Here is a 23,758-nt window from a genome sequence, read left to right as displayed (position 1 = left end):
TGATCTGCCTGCCTTGGCCTCCCAAAGTGCTGGGATTACAGGCATGAGCCACCACGCCCGGCCAATTCTATTTTTTTTTTGAGACAGGGTCTAGCCCTGTCGCCTAGGCTACAGTGCAGTGGCATGATCATGGCTTACTGCAGCCTCGACCTGCTGGGGTCAGGCAATCCCCTTGCCTCTGTCTCCCAAGTAGCTGGGACTACAGGTGGATGCCATCATGCCTGGCTAATGTAAAAATTTTTTGTAGAGACAGGATCTTGCTATGTTGCATAGGCTGGTCTTGAACTCCTAGGCTCAGCTATCCTCTGGCCTCAGCCTCCCAAAGTGCTGGGATTATAGGCATGAGCCTCTGTGCCCATCAGATTTTATTTTATTATTTTTATTTTATTTTATTTTATTTTTGAGATGGAGTCTCCCTCTGTCGACCAGGCTGGATCGCAGTGGTGCGATCTCGGCTCACTTCAACCTCTGCCTCCCGGGTTCAAGTGATTCTTCTGCCTCAGCCTCCTCAGTAGCTGGGATTACAGGCGTGTGCCACCATGCCCTGCTAATTTTTAAAAATATTTTTAGTAGAGACAGGGTTTCTCCATGTTGGTCAGGCTGGTCTTGAACTCCTGACCTCATGATCCACCCACCTCGGCCTCCCAAAGTGCTGGGATTACAGGTGTGAGCCACTGCGCCTGGCCCCAGATTTTATTTTTGAGTTGAAATTCATATAACATAAAATTAACTGGCCGGGCATAGTGGCTCACGCCTGTAATCCTAGCACTCTGGGAGGCTGAGGTGGGTGGATCACGAGGTCAGGAGATCGAGACCATCCTGGCTAACATGGTGAAACCCCGTCTCTACTAAAAATACAAAAAAATAATTAGCCGGGCATGGTAGCGGGTGCCTGTAGTCCCAGGCACTCAGGAGGTTGAGGCAGGAGAATGGCGTGAACCCGGGAGGCAGAGGTTGCAATGAGCCGCGATCACGCCACTGCACTCCAGCATGGGTGACAGAGCGAGACTCCGTCTCAAAAAAAAAAAAAAAAGAAAACAAAAATTAACCGTTTTATGTCCTACAACCATCACCTCTATCTAGTTCAATTTTTTTTTTTTTTGGACGGAGTCTCGCTCTGTTGCCCAGGCTGGAGTGCAGTGGCATGATCTCCGCTCACTGCAACCTCTGCCTCCTGGGTTCAAGTGATTCTCCTGTCTGAGCCTCCCGAGTAGCTGAGACTACAGGCACACGCCACCACACCTGACTAATTTTTGTATTTTTAGTAGAGATGGGGTTTCACCATATTGATCAGGCTGGTCTCAAACTCCTGACCTCAGGTGATCTGCCTGCCTTGGCCTCCCAAAGTGCTGGGATTACAGGCATGAGCCACTGTGCCTGGCCGATTTCAGAACTTTTTCATCACCCCCAAAGGAGACCCTGTATTCATTAAATATTTACTCTTTATTTCCTCCTCTCATCTCTGGCAACCACTGATTTGCTTTCTGTCTATGTAGATGTACCTATTCTGTATATTTCAAATAAATGGAATCACACAATATATGACCTTTTGTGTCTGGCTTTTCTGACATAGCATAATGTTGAGACTTAACCACTGGTCTCATGTATCAACCTCATTCCTCTCTCTCTTTTTTTTTTTTTTTTGAGACAAAATCTCACTCTGTTGACCAGGCTGGAGTGTAGTGGTGTGATTACAGCTCTCTGCAGCCTCCAACTCAAGTGAACCTCCCACCTCAGCCTCCCAAAGTGCTGGGATTACAGGCAAAAACCACCATGCCTGACCGAGAACCTCATTCCTCTTTATGGCTAAATACTAGTCCGTTGTTCAGATATACAACTCTGCCTTCAATGCCTTCCAGGTCATTTGAAAAAATCTGTTTATTGGCCACGCACGGTGACTCACACCTGTAATCTCAGCACTTTGGGAGGCCGAGGTGGGCGGATCACCTGAGGTCAGGAGTTTGAGATCAGCCTGGCCAACATGGCAAAACCCCGCCTCTATTAAAAATACAAAAATTAGCCAGGCGTGGTGGCGTGCGCCTGTAATCCCAGCTACTTGGGAGGCTGAGACAGGAGAATCACTTGAACTCGGGAGGCAGAGGTTGCAGTGAGCCGAGATGGCACCACTGCCCTCCAGCCTGGGAGACAGAGCAAGACTCTGCCTCAAAAAAAAAAAAAAAAAAAAAAATCTATTTATCTATTTATGGTTAGTTGTGTCTTTTCCACCTTTGCCTACTGTGAAGAAGGTTACTGTGAACATTCATGTATAGTATTTGTTTGAATACCTGTTTTGAGTTCTTTTGTGTCTATACCTAAAAGTGGAATTGCTGGGTCATATAGTAATTCTTTTTTTTTTTTTTTTTTCCTCAAAAGCTGGTGTCATAGTGTACATATAATAATACTATATTTAACTTTTGGACAAACCACCATACAGTTTTCCATAGCGGCTGTACCATTTTACATTCCTACCAGCAACGTATGAGGAGTCTGATTTCTTCACATCCTTGTCAACATTTGTTGTTGTTGTTGTTGTTGTTTTTAATTTTAGCTATCCTAGTAGATGTGAAGTGGTATCTCGTGCTTTTTATTTGCATTTCTCTAATGACTAGTGATGTTGAACATCTTTTCATGTGCTTGTTGGCCATTCGTATATCTTCTTGGAGAAATGTCTATTAAGTCCTTTGCCCAATTTCAAATTGGCTTGTCTTTTTGTTGAGTTATAACCATTGAATTTTAATTGTTGTAAAACACTCCATGAGTACATGTAGCACGCACTCAATAACTATTAGCTAATACTATAGTTGTAATTATTTTTGCCACATGTGGCCTGAATTGGAAGGAAATTGCCTAGTTTTTCCAAGTAGGAGTGGAGATGTAACAAAACCTATATTTATGGCCAATAAAGATTTGCCTCTGTCAGTGTTGATACTTTGCTTTTAATTGATGCTCCCAAATCAAGAAATTAGAAACGTGTATACATAAAATCAGTTTATCTTTGGCAGAAATCAGTATATTATCAATGTTTAGTTAATTCCTAAGAATTAATGGCAATAGTGCCTCTAGTTTTAGCTGAGATTTAGATCATCTTTCTTCATTCTGCCCTGTCATGCGACATTTGCTATAAATGCCACAATGAGAATCTTTTGAAACCTGGGTCAGAGAAGCCTACTTTTTATATTTAATAGTATGTGATTGATGTATTATCATTGTTTTATGCTTATTGCATCTTGGTTTTATGGGGTGTTCAAAAGAAGATAGATGAGAATAGGTGATCCAAAGTAATTTAGAATTTTATCCTCCAGTTGGGACTGAACCATCTTGAACTGATGAATATATTCTACCAGGTTTATAGGTAGATATGCCGTTTCATTATATCGTGATTTGGAGTGAGACAGTAGCTTTTAAGCAGAACAAACAGCCATATGTAAGTCTAAATTTGGTTATTTTCTTTGAATAAGCAATGGAAACTGTATGCATTCAGGAACTGGTGATTCAGATATCTTCTGAAGGCCCTCTCTCCCTGTGCTCCACAGCTTTGTCCTGAACTCTCCTGTCTCTTGCGATGCCTCTGTGCCTATACCTATTTTGTGAACTCTGCCTGCAATGCCGTCCAAGTCAGTTGGTGACTCCTCAAACCTCACTGAAGTCTTTCGGGTGGATTCAAATGCTGCTTTTAGCCATTAAAATCTGTTACATCTGTTACATACTTTCACAATAGCACTTATCCTAGTGTAGTTTTAAAAATGCACTTAAAAATTTTTAAAGCAGTGCATGCATGCAGTAAACAAAATTGGACAGGACAGAAATAAATGGTGAAGACAGTCTCCCAGTTTTCTTCCCCATGGATAGCACTTTCTCTTTTGTATCCTTCCAAAGATATTTTGTGCTGATACAAGAATTTTTATACCATATGAAGTGCTTCTTCATCTTATCTTTTACTTCAGCGTAATTTATGAGTAATGAAAAAATTCAAGCATTACAAAAATGTAGAGTGTGTGAAGCAAAAGGTCCCCTTTACTTTGATCCCTAACACTAGCCCTTTCCAAATAACACTGTCCTAATTAACATTCCTCTCTCCAGAAGTAACCTCTGTTATAAGCCTTGTCTGTGCCTTCAGATTGTTCTGCTTACACTTATATGCCTATTTAAAAGTGTATATTTTTGTATTTTGTTTGTTTGAGACAGAGTTTCGCTCTTGTTGCCCAGGCTGGAGTGCAATGGCGCTATCTCTGCTCGCTGCAACCTGTGTCTCCCTGGTTCAAGTGATTCTCCTGGCTCAGCCTCCTGAGTAGCTAGGATTACAGGTGCACGCCACCATGCCCGGCTAATTTTTGTATTTTTAGTAGAGATGGAGTTTCACCATGTTGGCCAGACTGGTCACGAACTCCTGACCTCAGGTTATCCACCCACCTTGGCCTTTCAAACTGCTGAGATTACAGGCATGAGCCACTGCGCCCGGCCTTTTAAATTTTATTATTATTATTATTATTTTAAAACAGAGTCTTGCTCTGTCACCCAGGCTGGAGTGCAGTGGCACAATTTTGGCTCAATGCAGCCTCTGCCTCCCAGGTTCAAGCGATTCTCCTGCCTCAGCCTCCCGGCTAGCTGGGATTACACCGCACACCACCATGCCTGGCTAATGTTTTGTATTTTTAGTAGAAAGGGGGTTTCACCATGTTTGCCAGGCTGGTCTCGAATTCCTGACCTCAGGTGATCCGCCTGCCTCGGCCTCTCAAAGTGCTGGGATTACAGGCGTGAGACACCATGCCTGGATTGTATGTATTTTTTTTAATGATATTTTGTATATTCTTTAACTTTTTCTTTTTCATATATGTGTCTTGGAAAATTTTTTGTGTCAGATCCTCTTTATTTTTATTTATTTTTCGAGACACGGTTTTGCTCTGCCACCCTGGCTGGAGCACAGTGACATCATCTCATCTTATTGCAACCTCAGCCACACAGGCTCAAGTGATCCTCCCATCTCAGCCTCCTAAGTAGCTAGGACTGCAGGCCATGCTTGCTAATATTTAAATTTTTTTGTAAAGTCGAGGTCTCACTGTATTGCCCAGGCTGGTCTTGAACTCCTGGACTCAGGTGATCCTTCCACCTCAGCCTCTTAAAGTGTTGTGCTTACAGACATGAGCCATCTTGCCCGACCCACTTTATTCTTCCTGCATGGTGTTTATTGCATAAAATGTATATACCATTTTATTTAACCATTTCCCAATTAATGGATATATCTAGGTGTTTCTAACAGTGTTTTAATGAACCACTTTTTTATATGGTTCTTGTCGGGCATGTGTGAATCTCTAGGTTGCTAGAAGTGAATTGCTAGGTGAAAGGTTGTGCTCTTCTAAACATTTTGGTGAATACTACTAAATTGCTTTACTTTTTAAAAACAATGTACTTTGACATAATTTTAGATTTACAGAAGAGTAAAGATAGTACAGAGAGCTCCCATATTCCCTTCTCTCAGCTTCCCCTAATGTTAACATCTTTCATAACCATAGGGCATTTATTAAAACTAAGAAATTAACACTGTACACTATTACAGACTTGATTTGGATTCCTCCAGTTTTTCCACTAATGTCTTAAAAAATCTCAGAGATGGGCTCTTGCTGTATATTGCCCAGGTTAGTCTTGAATTCCTGCCTCAAGTAATCTTCTTGCCTCGGCCTCCCAAAGTGCTGGGATTACGGCATGAGCCACTGTGCCTGGCTACATTCTGGATATTAATCCTTTGTTAAATATGATTTCTTTTCCTTTTAGGCAGATGATGCTTTTTCTTCTCTCTTTTTAAAATTTCAAATGTAATATGCTTATTGTACAACATGTATAAGTTGAAAAGTGAAAGTCTCCCTACTGTCTCTTTAGTCCCATTCCCCATACATGGTACTGTTCTTACCCCACAGACTAACAGATTGGTATTTTTCCTACCAGAACATTTTCTGTATAGATGTAGAAACATGTATGTATGTGTTTGTATGTGCCTACATGTGTGCAAGTGTGTATGTATATATAAAAGCATGCATAAATATGTTTTTTGATAACAGTGAGATCATACAACATACTGCAATTTTGCTTTCATCAGTTAACAAATCATAGAACCCTAATGTGTTGTAAATGTATGTTTCAAATACAATCTAGTGTCTTTTTCTCACTAGATTATAAGCTCCCTCCTACAGAGACCATGATTCTTCTCACCCTACACCTATTCTTTTTCTATGTAAATACGATCATCCATACGTTTGCTCATGCCAAAAATCTTTCATTTTTTTTTTTTTTTAAGACGGCATTTCACTCATGTTGCCCAGGCTGGAGTGCAATGGCGCGACCTTGGCTCACCGCAACCTTCGCTTCCTGGGTTCAAGCAATTATCCTGCCTCATCCTCCCGAGTAGCTAGGATTACAGGTGTGCGCCACCATGCCCAGCTAATTTTGTATTTTTAGTAGAGACGGGGTTTCTCCATGTCGGTCAGGCTGGTCTGGAACTCCCAACCTCAGGTGATTTGCCCGCCTCAGCCTCTCAAAGTGCTAGGATTACAGGTGTGACCCACCGTGCCCAGTCCATTCATTTCTTTAATAAAGTTTTACTGAGTGCCTACTATGAGCCAGGTACATAGGAGTAAACTAAGCATGAAAATTCTTGCCTGAATGCAGCTTATATTCTAGTGGAGAGGGCAGATATTAAGCGAAGGAGTGAAATGTTTAGTATTTCACGGGGTAATAAATGGTATTTCAAAAAAAAAAAAAAACAAAAACCATGAAAAAAACACCCTCCCAAAGGAGGGGGAGACTGTGTGAGCATGTAAGTATATAAGTGTGTGTGTGTGTGTGTGTGTGTGTGTGTGTGGCAGAGACAGAGATAGAGATAGAGACAGATTCAGATGTAGTGAGGGAAGGCCTTGTTGAGAAACTAATATTTGAGGAAAGATCTAAAAATTGTCTTTGATTTCCTTTTCTTCCTCATAACTCACATCAAATATGTCTCCAATTCCTATTGATTTAATCTTCAAAATATATCTGAAGCCCACCCATCAAGTAGGTGGATTGAATTGGCAGTGGGAGTTTGTGAAAATTTTCTTACGATTGTTTTAATATTCTCAGTGAATTAGGAAATAAAGTGCTCAGCCGAGAGTGAGGATGAGGAGGGTGATGGAGGTTTGTGTAAAGAGGAAAAGGTGTGAAATTGTTTAGGAGAATGGGAGAATGGCTGCAGCAGGGAAATATTGTGTGATTGCCAGGGAGCATTGAGAGCCCCTTGAGGTTTGCAGTTACAATTTTGTGGGGTTTTTTTTGTTTTTTTGTGTGTTTTTTTTGTTTTTTTTTTGTTTTTTGTTTTTTGTTTTGAGACAGAGTCTTGCTCTGTCTCCCAGGCTGGAGTGCAGTGGTGCGATCTTACTGCAACTTCTGCCTCCCAGGTTCAAGTGATTCTTGTGCCTCAGCCTCCCAAGTAACTGGGATTACAGGTGCATGCCATCATGCCTGGCTGATTTTCGTATTTTTTTTTAGTAGAGTCAGGGTTTCACCATGTTGGCCAGGCTGATCTCAAACTCCTGACCGCAAGTGATCCGCCTGCCTCGGCCCCCAAAGTGCTGGGATTACAGGTGTGAGCCACTGTGCCCAGCTTGTGGTTATTTATTTGAGACAGAATCTCACTCTGTCACCCAGGCTGGAGTGCAGTGGCGCCATCTCGGCTCACTGCAACCTCCGCCTCCTTGGTTCAAGCCATTCTCCTGCCTCAGCCTCCCAGTAGCTGGGATTACAGGCGTGCGCCACCATGCCCAACTAATTTTTGTATTTTTAGTAGAGACGGGGTTTCACCTTGTTGGCCAGGCTGGTCTCAAACTCCTGACCTCTCAGGTGATCTGCCTGCCTTGGCCTCCCAAAGTGCTGGGATTACAGGCGTGAGCTACTGTGCCCGGCCTCTGTGGTTATAAATTTAAAGTGAGATTGGCCAGTATGGTTTATTTCCTCCAGCCATATTCAGCTGCAGGGGTGTATGTTTGGAGTGAATTTAACCAGGGAGGGGTTTTGCCAAGATAGCCAAACAAAGCAGGAGAAGGGCAAGGGATAGAGGGTACCTGTGTATGCAAGGGAGTGGTATAATATACTGTGGAATTCTAACCGGGTAAGGAGGGGAGGACATGAAGTGGCTAAGAGATAGTGAAAAGATGGGAGAAGCAATGGATGGAAGGTCCTTGTGGGATCAGAAGCTGCTGGAGTTTGGGTATGTGAGAGACTGAACCATGAAGATAGTGGGTCATTGTTGGACAGTGGGAGCTAATTGATATTGTGAAAGCATGATCATGGGTTGAGTGGGTAAAGGACAAGATCAGTGGAAGTGAGAAATTTAAAGAACTGAGACAAGGAATTCAGAGAGATAGGGTATGGAAAGATCATCTTTGTGAAATCACTGAGAGTTAAGATAGTAGTGTAGAAGGTCACAGTAAGCCAGGTAATGGGTAATAGAATTTTTATAGGATATTCGATGTAAGGTTTTGTGTTTTTTTAGGGAATAAGGAGGGAGACTGATTTGGAAACATCTGTGAGGAGCAAAGAGGACACTTACTCACCCCCAGGTCCAGTGGTATGAGAGGTATGGGGAAGGTAACTTACACCACTTTAGGGCCCCAGAGGCCAGTGTGGCCCCAGAGGAGAACCAGCTTTTAATTAGAGCAAGAAGTTGAAGGGAATATTCAAAGAAGATGCTGAAAATGTAGGGAAAGCGTTTCAAAGTTTGGAGAGGTGGATGACACATGGAGACAGAACTAGAGATATGCAGAACAGTGTGGGGATTAGAATGTGGGAGATGAGGCCGGGCGTGGTGGCTCATGCCTGTAATCCCAGCATTTTGGGAGGCTGAGGTGGGTGGCTCGCCTGGGGTTAGGAGTTTGGGACCAGCCCGACCAACTTGGTGAAAACCCATCTCTACTAAAAATACAAAAATTGGCCAGGCGCGGTGATGCACTCCTGTAATCCCAACTACTCGGGAGGATGAGGCAGGAGAATCGCTTGAACCTGGGAGGTTGAGGTTGCAGTGAGCTGAGATCACGCCACTGCACACTCCAGCCTGGGCAACAGAACTAGACTCTGTCTCAAAAAAAAAAAAAAAAAAAAAAAAAAGAATGTGGGAGATGGGAGATGAGAGATGTGGGAGTCTGGGGCTTCTTTGATGGACAGCATAAGCAGAGATAAAGAACCTGAAGAGATTAGGCCTGGTGGAGAGCAGGCAGGCACTGGAGGTGAGGGTGGGAGTGTGGGGAGGGAGCAGGGGTGTTCTTACCTAGATCCCCTGCTGACACATCTGTTCATAATGGAGAGGAGTATCTTACTCCAGGTGTAAGGGGTTCTCTTTTGATGAATCCTGTGGGCTCTCTCTTTATGATCACATATTAATGCCTTTTGCTTTAAGTATTTATTTTTTTTGAGGCAGGGTCTTGCTATATTATAGCCCAGCCTGGCTTCAAACTTGTGGGCTCAAGCAATCCTCCTGCCTCAGCCTGTTGGGTAGCTGGAACTACAGACGTGCACCACTATGCCTGGCTTTTTCACTTTAAGTCTTTTTGTCTCTGTTACTAATATTAATGAATGAATACCAATAAGATTTTTTGATTAATATTTGTGTAGCACATTTTTTTAAACCATCTTTTAAATTGTCAGCCCTCTGGCTTACTTTGCTTTAAGTGTTTCTTCGTAAGCTGTACATAGTTGTATTTCAAAAATCTGATTGTCTTGATAAATGTAATCTTTTCATATTTAATGTGATTACTGATAGTTTACACTTATTTCTGCTGTTTTCATTTATACTTGTTTTTTGAACCATACTTTTTTTTTTTTAAATAATTTTTTTCCCCTGACAGGGTCTCTCTCTGTCACCCTGGCTGGAGTGCAGTGGTGCAATCATGGCTTACTGCAGCCTCAAACTCATGGGCTCAATATATCCTCCTGCCTCAGCCTTATGAGCAATTGGGACTACAGGCATGTGCCACCATGCTGGACTAATTTTTTTTATTTTTTTGTATATATGGGGTTTTACCATGTTACTCAGGCTGGTCTTGAACTTCTGGCCTCAAGTAATCCACCTGTCTCAGCCTCCCAAAGTGTTGGGATTACAGGCATGAGCCACCATGCCTAGCCTTGAACCACATTTTTTTTTTCCTTTTTTTTTTTTTTAAGAGACAAGGTCACACTCTCTTGCCCAGGCTGGAGTGCAGTGGCATAATCCTAGCTCACTTCAGCCTCAACCTCCCAGGCTCAAGTGATCCTCCCTCTTCAGCCTCATAAGTAGCTGGTACTGTAGGCACAAGTCCCCATGCCCAGCTAATTTTAATTTTTTTGTAGAGATGGGATCTCACTATGTTGGCCAGGCTGGTCTTGAACTCCTGGTCTCAAGCAGTCCTCTCACATTGGCCTACGAAAGTGCTGGGATTACAAGTGTGAGCCATGGTGACCACACTTCTTATTTGCATTCTGTTGTATATATGGAGTCCTTTTTTCTTCTGATTTTTAAGTTGAACATTCTATTTCTCTGTTTAGTAGTTAACTGTTAAATTTTTAACATGCATACTTACTGAAGTCCAAGATTAATATCTTTGACTTCCTGAATAATTAAGGAACCTCAGAATGCTTTAAGTTGGAAGGACCCCGCCCAGCCTTCTCACGCAAAGCTTCGTGTTCGGCCCTGCCCCACCGTAACGCGAGGAAGGAAATCTCGCAAGGCTGGAGTCCTTTTGGCGCCCCTGGCGGAGGCGGTTAGCAGAGGTGTCTCCCCCGCCCGTGGTGGGGCTAAACGCTACTGGCTTCACGGCCACACCTCCGCTGCCTCCGTCTAGTTCAGCGTCTGCTAACTGAGGAGGCAGATTAGGGGCGCGGAGTCTCTTCCCTTGGGTGCATAGGTCCCGGTTGGTAGAGGCTTTGAGTCCTCATCGCCACAGCTGACGGCTGCGAGGGACTAAGAGCAGGATATATCTTTAGAAATGAGTTGCACAATTGAGAAGGCACTTGCTGATGCTAAAACTCTTGTTGAAAGATTAAGAGACGACGATGCAGCAGAATCTCTGATTGAGCAAACCACAGCTCTCAACAAGCGAGTAGAAGCCACGAAGCAGTATCAGAAAGAAATTCAAGAGCTTAATGAAGTCGCAAGAACATCGGCCACGGTCCACGTTAGTTATGGGAATCCAGCAAGAAAACAGACAAATCAGAGAATTGCAACAAGAAAGAAAAGAATTGCGTACATCCCTGGAAGAACATCAGTCGGCCTTGGAACTTACGATGAGCAAGTATCGAGAACAAATGGTTAGATTGCTAATGACTAGCAAAAAAGATGATCCGGGAAAAATAATGAAGTTAACAAAAGCAGCACTCCAAGGATACAAGCACATGTTGACCAGATAAATGAAATATGGCAGCAGTAATGAAGAAAGCCATTGAAATTGACAAGCAACAGGATTGCAAGGAACAAGAACTAATATTTCAACTTGAACAAGAAAACAAAGGCGTTAGAGAGATCCTACAAATAACTCGAGAATCACTTTTGAACCTAAGGAAAGAAGATGTGTCGGAAAGTACTTCTTTGTCAGCATTAGTGACCGACAGTGACTTGAGTCTGAGGAAGAGCTGAAGAGCTTCTGAGTCTGTGAGCTTCTTACATGGCTCCCAATGGTCAAATAAGTGAATGAATGAATGAACAGAAAATTCAATCCATTATTTTTTTCTCTTTAAATATGTACAGTGTACTGGCTATGAGATAGCAACAAAAATGCATAGTTAATGGTCATAGACCTTTTTCCAAAACATAATTGGAAAATAGAAACTGAGCCATTGCCAACTGGTAAAGAAATGAAAGGTTTTCACAGTGACTACTGAATATAGCAAGAACTTTTGGCAGTGCTGCCGGCTTTCTGGGTGATTAATTAGGTAAACTTGAATATTCCCAATAAATATGTGAGAATTCATAAAATTATATCAATTTAAAAATATAAAGTTTTGCCACTGTTTTGTGAATGGAAGATTTGCATGCTAAATTTCATCCTTATTTGGCGTCAATGTTAACACAAAGTTTATGTACCATGAGACTTCAGCTTTAGTGATTATTACCTACTTTCACATTTATTTAAATTTTTGTGAAAGAAAATTCAGTTTTAAAGGCTATAGGAATGTGTTATATGTACCATAAACAAAAAAGGTAATTTTAGCAATTTACCATAACTGATACTTAGCTAACAATTGTCCATAACTTGTTTAAGTATAAGAAATACCATTTCAGAAATGAAAAAGAAGGAATACTACTTTCTAAGAAAGAAAATCTTATAATAGACATTTTAGTAGGTTAAACTTCTCCTTTGAAAGAATAAGTTTTGGTTTGAAGTCAGTAATGAAGATGAGATTTGTTTTTCTCTTCTCTGGCTGATTTTTAAGGATACTATGTAGTTCGTTTAATTAACAGAATTGAAATGTTTGATATGGCAAAATAGGTATGGTAATTTCAAAGTGAATTGGGAATTCCTGTGGCTTATAGAACCCTTTTAAATTAAAATTTCAAAAAAAAAATCTGGATCTGTTTTTAAACTCCATCTGGTCCTCATAACCTGTAAGATTTTTCTTAAAACCTTTCAGCTGAAAGCTGGGGTAGAGGTGGGGTAATCTGTGGATTTAGAAGTATTTGTTTTCTGTTGTCTTTTAAAATGTCAAATATGCCGGGCGCGGTGGCTCACGCCTGTAATCCCAGCACTTTGGGAGGCCGAGGCTGGTGGATCACGAGGTCAGGAGTTTGAGACCAGCCTGGCCAACATGGTGAAACCCCGTCCCTACTAAAAATACAAAAATTAGCTGGGTGTGGAGGCGTGTGCCTGTCATCCCAGCTACTCGGGAGGCTGAGGCAGGAGAATCGCTTGAACCTGGGAGGCGGAGGTTGCAGTGAGCTGAGATCGTGCCATTACACTCCAGCCTGGGCAACAGGGCAAGACTGCGTCTCAAAAAATATGTATATATTTTTAAAAAGTCAAGTATATAGTATGTAAATTTTTTAAAAGCCACCAGTTATGGAAATGTGCTTTAACATCAGTTGAAACCTAAATTTTCTAATGTTGTGATTGTAGTAAAAAGGGATAAAAGAAGAGTGTCAAACATGATGAAATATATTATACTCATTTATATTGAAGGCATATTAAAGACAAATAGAAAATTCTACTTTGAGTATATAATTTGTTAAATAAATATTAATTTATATGGTAATTTTTATGTATAATTTCATATACTGGTGAAATTCAAAACCACTTTACACTTCAGAATTTTTCTATCTTAAGTTTGGGCTGAGTGGGGTGGATGAGACTGATTGAATAGAAAAGGGCTAATGGCCCAAACATTACATGGATTTCTTCTCTCAGTCAGAGGCCTTATTTGATATTTTATAAATAAATGACAGTTTTTATTTTTAAACTTTTTTATTGTTTTTGGGAAAGTATCCCTTAATTTAACGACACATTCATTCAGATACTTTTTATCCCTGGTAAGAAAGAAAGGAAATAAGCTACACAATTGAGATTAAGTCTGAGGCAGTTCATTGAGGCAGCTCTACTGTAAAAGATTACTTGACAGATAATTAGTTTTGTAAACAAGTTGGGTTAACTTATTCTTGGTCTTTTTGCTTGGATATGAATTTAAGGTTTGATTGTTATTTAGTGACACTTTTCCATCCTATTTTTTTTTTTGGTTGTTGTTAAACAGAACCTTAACTTTATGTCTGAGGTACGTACTGCATGGGAACCTATTTTATTATTAAAGATGAGTGATTAAAAAATAATGCTTTAAGTTATATTCCTTCTGTATGCTTCAATCTTATTTAATTTTTTGGTAGTTTAGTTCCACCTTAAACCATGCTTACTGTGAAATATTTCAGGCCAGGGTTGGTGGCTCACACCTGTAGTCCCAGCAGTTTGGGAGGCGGGTGAATCACCTGAGGTCAGGAGTTCGAGACTAGCCTGGCCAACATGGCGAAACCCTGTCTTTACAAAAAATACAAAAATTGGTCAGGCGTGGTGGCAGGTGCCTGTAGTCCCAGCTACTCAGGAAGCTGAGGCAGGAGAATTGTTTGAACCCGGGAGGCAGAGGTTGCGGTGAGCCGAGATCTCCCCACTGCACTCCAGCGCCTAGGCAACAGAGTGAGACTCCATCTCAAAAAACAAACAAACAAAAAGAAATATTTCAAATCCACAGATAAAAATAGAAGTAGGCCGGGCGCGATGGCTCACGCCTGTAATCCTAGCACTTTGGGAAGCTGAGTTGGGTGGATCACCTGAGGTCAGGAGTTTGAGACCAGCCTGGCCAACATGGTGAAACCCTGTCTCTACTAAAAATACAAAAATTAGCCAGGCGTGGTGGCAGGCACCCATAATCCCAGCTACTTGGGAGGCTGAGGCAGGAGAATTGCTTGAACCCAGGGGGCGGAGGTTGTAGTGAGCAGAGATCACGCCACTTCACTCCAGCCTGGGCAAAACTGTGAAACTCCGTCCAAAAAAATAGTAATATAGAAACATCTGTGTACTCACCAGTGCTTTGTCTCACCTTAATTATGCCAATTGGAGTCGTATTTTTTTTTAATTGTGGACATTTTCAACAATAAAAATGGAAAGAATAATATAATTAACTCCCCTGTAGACTCATCTAGCTTCAGTGATTATTAACATTTTTTCCATTTTTAGTTTCCTCTGTTCTTCCCACTCACTACTTTTAATGAGTATTGTCAACATTATCCATCCTTTTCTAAAAGTTCTCCATCAGCCTTTCATTCAGTGATTTTAGCAGCCATTGATTGTTGACTAGATCCATTCTTACATTAAGGCATACAAAATAGGGATTTTTTCTAATTTTATTATTATTCTGTATTTATTAGGTAGAATTTTTCTATAAAGAAGACTTTTTCCTTCATTGACTTTTTTATTACTTTGAAATATGGTTTGTACAGGGAGGGCAGAATTATTTCTCTTTGTTCGTATTTAGAATAATGAAATGACTTAGTGCCCCACTAACCTCCAAAAATGACTAATGTGTTTTGTTTGTTTTAGAGTGTGATTATAAATTAATGGATATTTATGTATTTAATATGTTTCAGGCACCGTAGACATTATTCTTACTGATGTTCATATTGTGTCATCTTAGTTCAGTGGGAACCCATTTAATTTGGCTCCTTTGTCCTTTTGATGTGACCCCAGTAGTCTTTGATAGCTTTCCTGTTTTATAGCACAAGAAAACCGAGGCTCATCTATTTGTTTCCTTTCAATAGCAGGCCACCATGTCCTGCTATTTTTATGTTTATTTTTATAGAGACAGGGTCTCCCTATGTTGCCCAGGCTGGTGGTGTTGAACTCCTGGACTCAAGTGATCTTCCTGCCTCAAGTGATTTTACTGCCTCAGATTACATGCGTGAGCCACTGCTCCTGGCCAGCCCTCCAACTTCTTTTTCAAAGTCGTTTTTACTATTCCAGGACTTTTGCATTTTCATATGGATTTTAGAACTAGTTTGCTGGGCTGGGAGTGGTGGCCCACACCTGTAATCCCACCACTTTGGGAGGCCATAGTGGGAAGATTGCTTGAGCCCATGTCACCTGGGCAACATGGCGAAACCCTGTCTCTACCAAAAATACAAAAATTAGCCGGGCTTCATGGTGCACACACCTGCAGTCGCGGCTACTTGGGAGGCTGAGGTGGGAGGGATCCCTTGAGTTTAGGAGGCAGAGGTTGCAGTGAGCTGAGATCGAGTCACTGCACTCCAGTCTGGGGAACAGAGCAAGACCTTGTCTCCAAAAAAAAAAAAAAAAAACAGAACTAGTTTGCTGGATTCTGCAAAAAAAGTCTGCTGGGATTTTGATTGAGATTGCATTAAATCTATTGAATCAGTTTGGGGGGAATTGGCATGCTGACAACATTGAATCTTCTAACCTATGAACAGATAGATATATAACTCCTTTTATTTAGGTCTTTAATATCTCTCCATGATGTGTAGTTTTCAGTGTTCAGATCTTTCACATCTTTTTTTTTCAGATTTATCTTTACAAATTTTATATTTAATTCTTTGTATTTATAGTTTTAATTAGTGATTGCTTGTTGCTAATATATAGAAATATAATAGATTTTTCTGTATTGACCTTGTATCCTGCAACGTTGCTAAACTCATTTATTATTATTTTTTAGATTTCATCAGATAGTTTTTTCACAGATGATCATGTCATCTATGAATAAAGACAATTTTAAGGCCGGGCGTGGTGCCTCACGCCTGTAATCCCAGCACTTTGGGAGGCCGAGGCAGGTGGATCACCTGAGGTCAGGAGTTCGAAACCAGCCTGGCCAACATGGTGAAACCCTGTCTCTACTAAAAATACAAAAAAAAATTTAGCTGGGCTTGGTGGCAGAGGCCTGTAATCCCAGCTACTCAGGAGACTGAGGCAGGAGAATCCCTTGAACCCAGGAGGCGGAGGTTGCAGTGAGCCGAGATCCCACCACCACACTCCAGCCTGGGCAATAGAGCGAGACTCTGTCTTGGGGGATAAAAAAAGACAATTTTATTTCTTTTTCTTTTTTCTTTTTAATCTGGATTCCTTTTACTTTTTAATTTAAAATTTTTTTAATTTAAAGTATTTTTTTATTTATAGAGATGGAGTCTTGCTATGTTCCCCAGGCTAGTCTCAAACTCCTGGCCTCAAGTGACCCTCCTGTCTTGGCCTTCCAAAGTGCTGGGATTATAGGTGTGAGCCACTGTGCCCAGTCTTCTTTTATTTCTTTTTCTTGCCTGATTGCACTGGCTGGGACCTCCAATACAATGTTGAAGAGAAGCAGTGAAAGTAAATATCTTTGTGTTGTTCCTATCTTAGAGACAATACTACCTTGTTTTTCAGATTTTTTTTTTTTTTTTTTTTTTTTTGAGACAGAATCTCACTCTGTTGCCCAGGATGGAATGCAGTGTCATGATCTTGGCTCACTGCAACCTCCTCCTCCATGATTCAAGTGATTCTCCCGCCTCAGCCTCCCGAGTAGCTGGGATTACAGGCGCCCATCACCATGCCCACTAATTTTTTTGCATTTTTATTAGAGATGGGGTTTCACCATGTTGATTAGGCTGGTCTTGAACTCCTGACCGCAGGTGATCCACCCGCCTCAGCCTCCCAAAGTGCTGGGATTACAGGCATGAGCCACTGCGCCTGACCCAGATTGTTATATTACTTCTTTTTGGTAGTAAGAACACTTAACATGAAATCTACCCTCCTAACAAATCTTTTGTTGTACAATACTGTAATATTAACTATAGGGACAGTGTTTTACAGCAGACCTGTAGAACTTAATTAGCTTGTGTAAATGAAACTTTATACCCACTGAATAGCAACTCTTTGTTTCCCCCTCTTCCCAGCCCCTGGCAACCACCATGCTACTTGATGCATCTGTGTGTTTGAGTATTTTATATACCTCATATAAGTGGTATCATGCATTATTTGTCCTGTGACTGGCTTTCACTTAGCATAGTGTTTCAAGGTTCATCCATGTTGTCACATGTGGCAGGATTTCCTTTTTTAAAACTTAATATTCCATTGTATGTGTATACTATATTTTCTTACTAATTCATCCGTTGATGTACATTTAGGTTGTTCCCACATCTTGGCCATTGTGAATAATGCTACAATGAACGTGGGAATGAAAATACCCCTCAAGATCCTGATTTCAGTTCTTTTGGATAAATATCCAGAAGTGAGATTAGTGGATCATGTCATATGTTTTCCATAGCAGCTGCACTGTTTTACATTCCCACCAACAGTGTACAAGGGTTTTAGCATCTCCTTGTCTTCATCGTGTTCTTATTCTTGGGGTGCTGTCTTTGATTGCTGATTTCCTCGTGGGAGGTTTGTTTCTCTGTCTGTGTATGTGTGTGTATTTTCTTTAACCCTGAACTTGAGTCCTATGTACCTCAGATTGTGGAAGCTTCCCTACTGCATAGTTTCTCCTTTGCTTCTACTATGGTACTATTTCATTCTTTAGTTCTGAATCTTATTTATGATAAAGTGTCAGCTTGGGGTCCCTCTACCACATGTGTAGTATGAATTTAGATCTCACATCTGTGAATGGTGCAGGACTAGGATCCAGTTTCTTCCAGGTAACTTTTTCCATTCCTAGTCCCAAATGCAAGGCTTTCTCTTCTCCTAGCTAGAGAGCTGTTTCTACTTCGCATTTCATGGGTGGAGCAGTCTTTTTTGTTTCTTAATTTATGCTCAGTTCCATCTTGTTTTGGGCTGAGTACATGGCCTGTGGCCTAAACTCTTTTGTAACTCCTGGCGATTCACGTATTCATGTGTATCATTTGTCTTCAGCTCTGGACTTCAGCTCTGTAATAGCCTTTTAAATGAGCTCCTCTGATTCCACTCTTGTACCCCTAATAATCCATTCCCAACACAGTGATCATTAATATATTTACATTTTAGTGCCTGTGTTTTTAGCTTCATCTGGCACCATTCCTACCCATGCTACCTGGCCATTTATTTCCCTAATGCCTTGTGTTCCCACTCACTACAGGGCCTTTGTACTTGCTATTCCCTCTGTCTGGAATGTTCTTCACTGCCACCACCTCTTCTCTTATCATTACCTTCTCATCTTTGGGCTCTGACCTCAGTTATCACTTCCTGAGAGAAGTCTTTGCTGACTCCTCAGTTCGTTTCAGGTTTCCTTCTCCCTGTGGATATCATAGCATCCTAAGCTTTATTTTCATGGCATGTATCATAGTTTTTTATTAGAATGTAAACTGTCTGAGGGTAGGGACTTTGTCTTGCTCATCACTGTATTTCCTGTCCTGAGAAGAGTGCTTATACAAGTAGATATTAGAAAGATGTTTGTTGAGTGGGTGCATGTATTTGAGCAGTTTCCTCCATTAGACTGTAAGCTAGGAAAGTGCAGGACAATTTTGTTTTGCTCACTAGTATATTCCCCAGTGCCTAGTATAGAATCTGGCATATTATAAGTGCTCAATAAATATTTACTGGCTGGCTGAGTGCTGTGGCTCACTCCTGTAATCCCACAGCTTTGGCAGGCTAAGATGGGAGGATCGCTTAAGGCCAGGAGTTTGAGACCAACCTGGGTAACATAACAAGACCCTATCTCTACAAAAAATAAAAAAAAAGCTAGCTGGGTATGGTAGTACATGCCTGTAGTGTTAACTACGTGGAAGGCTGAGGTGGGAAGATCACTTGAGCCCAGGAATTTGAGGCTGCAGTGAGCTATGATGGTGTCATTGCATTCCAGCCTGGGTGACAGAGTGAGACTCTTAGCTCTTTAAAAAAAAAAAAAAGGATCCATTGGCCGAGCATGGTGGCCCACATCTGTAATCCCAGCACTGTGGGAGGCCGAGGTGGGCAGATCATTTGAGCTCAGGAATTTGAGACCAGCCTGGGCATCATGGCAAAACCCCATCTCTACAAAAAAATACAAAAATTAGTGGTGTGAGCCTGTGGTCTCAGCTACTCAGGAGGCTGAGGTGTGAGGATTGCTTGGGCCCAGGAGGTGCAGATTGCAGTGAGATCAAGCCACTGCACTCCAGCCTGGGAGACAGAGGGAGACCCTGTCTCAAAAAAAAAAAAAAAAAAAGAAAAGAAAAGGAAAGAAAAGAAAAATTTGATGGCTGACTGAATGAATGAATGAATAAGTAGTTTTAAATGAGGATGGGGGCCAGACTAGGGCCAGTTCATAAAAAATTTTATTTGCAATGCTAAGAAGCTTGAACTTGAACTTTATATAAGGGGGTTTTAAGCAGGAGAATGACACGAGCAGGCTTATGTTCAATGTAGAAGGATCCCCTCAGCAGTTATGTGGAGGCTGGTTGGAACATTACAGAATATTGGTGTACTCCAGGGAAGATTGAAGTCCTAATAGAAGGAAGGTGGAATGGAGAAGATAAATTCAAGAGAATTTAGAAATAGGTTAGGCGGGATTGTATTGGATGAAGATGGGAGAATAAAGGGAAGAACGCATATCACTTCCTGGGTTTCTTGTTTGGGAGACCAAGTAGTGCCACCCACATAGGCACTATGGGAAGAAGGACAGGCTTGGGAATGGATGAACTTAGTTGAGATGTGTTAAATTTTCAAACATGAGAAATCTGGAAAATTTAATTGATGGTATATTTACTTGGATTACGGATATTCTTTTTTTTCCCCTCACACACTTAATCCTTTATATGTAAATACAGAAATCCCACCAACCCCCATGTTTTCCAGAAAATGATTTGAGTTAAACAGCTCTCTTACTAGGAACATGTTCAATTTGAGTTTCCTGTGGGATATCCAGGTGGAGATGTACATTAGGTAATAGGGAGCTTGTTTGAAAAGGTCTATTTCTGTACTATTTCCTACAATTTCAATGAAAACAGCCTGACAATTTTGACTTTTTCTCTCTTAGGCTGTTTTAGCATGCTTTGTCTCCAGTACTTGCAAAGCTGCCCTAGATTTTTCTTCCTTTTGTTTTTGTCCTTCCTCTTTATTTTGCCTTTGCCAGACTCAAGGGCTTCTCACCTTCTGACCCCTGCATTTCCCCCATGTCCACATACGTTTTCGTGTCTTTTTTTCTAATTTTTTTCTCAAAGAGCATATAATTCTTTTTTTTTTCCTTTGGTTTTCAGGGTTCATTTTCATCAAAGTTATGTGTGAATATGGTTTATAGAATCAAATAGTTTTGTAAAGCTTGTTTTAAGAAAGCAGCACTCCTTCCTTTATTTCCCTTTTCTCAGAAGCACTTTTAGCTTTTTTAGTTAATATTTTTATCTCCATTTCTGTAATAACATACTTGTATTGCTATTTCTGATTTCATCAGTTGTAAGATACACCATTACTTGATGTACTACTAGAAAAGAGAAATAAGCCCAAGATGGATAGTCTATTAGGGGCCACGCATAAAGCTGGGAAACTACATGAGAATGGAAATGAGAAGTAAACCCACCATACAGAAAGGCATAGCAAGGCATCTTGTGTCTCAACTTTGATGGTGTGTAGGAGGGCTAAAAACTTTCATGGGAATTTAAACTGGTTCTAGGTCTGAATTCACACTCCCTATGTGGTACAACAAAATTTAAACAGAGATTCTAATTAAAAGTTGTTTCGGATTGGTAGTGCCCCAGGTGCTTGAAAGAAACAAATAGCAATTATAACATGTCATTAATTGTGCCTGGTTTTCAGAGATGTTAAAATATGAAAAAAATGGCCAGGCACGGTGGCTCATGCCTATAATCCCAGCACTTTGGGAGGCCAAGGCGGGCGGATCACAAGGTCAGGAGATCAGGACCATCCTGGCTAACGTGTTGAAACCCCATCTCTACTAAAAATACAAAAAATTAGCCAGGCGTGGTGGCAGGTGCCTGTAGTCCCAGCTACTCAGGAGGCTGAGGCAGGAGAATGGCGTGAACCCGGAAGGCGGAGCTTGCAGTGAGCAGCGATCACGCCACTGCACTCCAGCCTGGGCGACAGAGCGAGACTCCGTCTCAAAAAAAAGAAAAAAATACGGTACCATGTACCAGGCACTGTTAGAGTTACAGCTGTGAACAAAACAGACCTCTCTGTCTTCCTTGAGTTTATATTCTGGGGAGGGGAATGTTTTGACAAAGTAAGAATATACATGGTATACTAGATGTTGCAAATATCTAGGTAAGATGACTAAAAATTGACCATCAGATTTAGTAATTTGGAATTTCTTGCTGATCTTGATGGGAGAGGCTTTGGTAGGGTAATCAGGAAGCAAAAGCCTCGGGGTGATTTTGAATGGGAGGAAAGGAATTGGAGACAGTTACAGCTTCTTGGAGTGTTGCTGTGAAGGAGAGCAGAGAAATGGATAAGTAGCTGGTGAGGAAACTGGGGTTATGGCTTATCTTTTTCAGTGAGATAACTGAGTATGTTTCTACAGTGCTGATGAGGATGCACCAGTAGAGAGGGAAATATTGCTGATGCAGGAGGGAGAAAGGGGAATGACTAGGCAATAGGGTTTGGAGTCTGGTGTTCAAGTGGAGGAGTTGGCTGTAGATAGGAGCAGTCAGTTCATCTACAGTGCATAACAGGAGAGAGGACAGGGCAAATGGTGGTAGTGATTGCCTTCTCTTTCACTGAGGAAGTGGAAGGGCAGCAACTAGGAGTAAGCATGGACGAGGAAATGTTCATTGATAGCTTGAGGAAAGAGAAAATGGCATAAAATGTACCAAATAGAGGAGTGGGAGAATGAATGGATGAGGCAAAAGTTTTGATTGTCATGCTGAGCTAAGAGACCATTTGAAGTTAGCTGTTGTGAATTTTATGTGAGAACTGTTTAGTATGAATGTTTTATTTTTATTATTTCATTTTAATTTTGAGACAGGATCTTACTCCGTCAGCCAGGCTTGAGTGCCGTGGTGCATAGCTCACTGCATCCTTCAACCTCCCAGGCTCAAGTGATTCTCCCACCTCAGCCTCTCAAGTAGCTGGGACCACAGGCATGTGCCACAACGCCTGACTAATTTTTTTGATTTTTTTTTGTAGAGACAAAGTCTTACTATGTTGCCCAGGCTGGTCTCAACCTCCTGGGATAAGCTGTCCTCCTGTCTCACCCTCCCAAGTAGCTGGAACTATAGCCAAGTACCACCATGCCTGGCTAATTTTAAAATTTTTTGTAGAGACAAGGTCTCCCTATGTTGACCAGGCTGGTCTCAAACTCCTAGGCTCACATGATCCTCCTGCCTCTGCCTCCCAAAGTGCTGGGATTACAGGCATGAGCCACTGCATCTGGCTCTTTTTTTCCTTTTTAAAGCCACATTTAGCTGCATGGTGCAGGCATAGAGTAGATGGACAGCTGCATTTTTTTAAACATGTTATTCAGGAAAATTTTAAACATACAAAAGTAAATAGAGCCCTCATGTACTCATCACCCAGTTTCAACAAATATTTACTCACTGCTAATCTTGTTTTATTTGTACCCTCAACCATTTCTACTTTTCCATATTATTTTGAAGCAATCCCAAACATCATGTTTTGTGCTTAAATATTTCATGTTTCTCTAAAAGATATGAACTCTTACCAAAAAGTACCATTACCATACTAAAAGATTTAACAATTCCTTGATATCAAATATCCTGTCAGTTTCTTTTTCTTTTCTTTTTTAGTTTTTGTTTTATTTTAAAATTTAATTTATTTTTGAGACAGGGTCTCACTCTGTCACCCCGACTGGAGTGCAGTGGCACGATCTCAGCTCACTGCAACCTCCGCCTCCCAGACTCAAGCGATTCTTCTGCCTCAGCCTCCTGAGTAGCTGGGATTACAGCCATGTAGCACACTGCCCAACTAATTTTTGTATTTTTAGTAGAGACAGGGTTTCGCCATGTTGGCCAGGCTGGTCTTGAACTCCTGACCTCAAATGATCCACCTGCCTGGCCTAGTTTTTGTTATATTGATTGATTGATTGGTTGATTGATTGTCTGACAGGGTCTCACTCTGTCGCCCGGGCTGGAGTGCAGTGGTGCAAACACGGCTCATCGCAGCCTTGACCTCTTGGGCTCAGTTGATCCTTCTTCCTCAGCCTCCCAAGTAGCTGGGAGTATAGGCATGCACCACCATGCCCAGCTGTTAGTTTTCTAATTTCCAGTTGCCTCCCGAATGTCCTAAATGTTTTTGTTTTTCTTAACAGGGGTTGTATTTAATCAGGGTTGGTGTTTTGCCAGGCAGGTATGATGAAATGAGAGTGGAAGTCAAGAGACTTGAGGTGTATGCAA

At 41.3% G+C, this 23,758-nt stretch overlaps 1 protein-coding gene and 1 pseudogene across 4 annotated transcripts in view; both read left to right on the top strand.

Moving 5' to 3' along the window:
- The window catches only part of SPATS2 (spermatogenesis associated serine rich 2), a 160,987-nt gene that overhangs the window by 11,324 nt on the left and 125,905 nt on the right, over positions 1 to 23,758 (top strand). The window lies entirely within an intron of this gene.
- LOC134807564 (FGFR1 oncogene partner 2 homolog) lies at positions 10,873 to 11,760 on the top strand (annotated as a pseudogene).

This window comes from Pan troglodytes, chromosome 10 (assembly GCF_028858775.2).
Source record: "Pan troglodytes isolate AG18354 chromosome 10, NHGRI_mPanTro3-v2.0_pri, whole genome shotgun sequence".
In the NCBI taxonomy this organism is placed as follows: domain Eukaryota; kingdom Metazoa; phylum Chordata; class Mammalia; order Primates; family Hominidae; genus Pan; species Pan troglodytes.
Note: the sequence above shows the minus strand (reverse complement) of the source record. Positions and strands in the feature narration are given on the sequence as shown.